Here is a 645-nt window from a genome sequence, read left to right on the forward strand (position 1 = left end):
TCAAGTCACGGCAATGGGGGGGTAAGGGGGAGACAACTTTGGTTTCATCACCCCTCCCTTTTCATTACTTAATTACTAACCCTTTATTTTATTCTTTCTAACATAACACACTAACACAACATGTTCACAACATGTTTCACCCCATAGCATGGCCGGCCACTAGCTCAAATTCTGGGTAATTTGACATGCAAACCCATCATTTTCATAACATGCATTAATAGGCCACTTTACATTTGCCTAGCACATTTCTAAATTTTCTCACATAAGTCCTATTTAATAAAATTCACTTACAATTAACAAAATTCAAACATGAAATTTTCACACATGCATATATACATATAATAAGCATCAACTATGATGGTTAATTATTTTTATGACTCAGTTTAGTGGTCCCGAAACCACTTTCCGACGAGGGTCAATTTAGGGCTGTCACAAACGCAGCCGCTGGCGAAACTATCAATAATAAGACACCTGAAGATGCTTATGAATTTATAGAAGAGATGTTACTGAATAATTATCAGTGGCAAGTCATAAGGATAAAGCCAACAAAAGCAACTGGCATTTATAACGTCGATTAGGTCACGATGCTCTCTAATCAGGAAGAACTCTTGAATAAGAAAATCGACAATTTTCTTAGTTCTTCAC

Source organism: Gossypium hirsutum, chromosome A03 (assembly GCF_007990345.1).
Source record: "Gossypium hirsutum isolate 1008001.06 chromosome A03, Gossypium_hirsutum_v2.1, whole genome shotgun sequence".
Classification (NCBI taxonomy): Eukaryota; Viridiplantae; Streptophyta; class Magnoliopsida; order Malvales; family Malvaceae; genus Gossypium; species Gossypium hirsutum.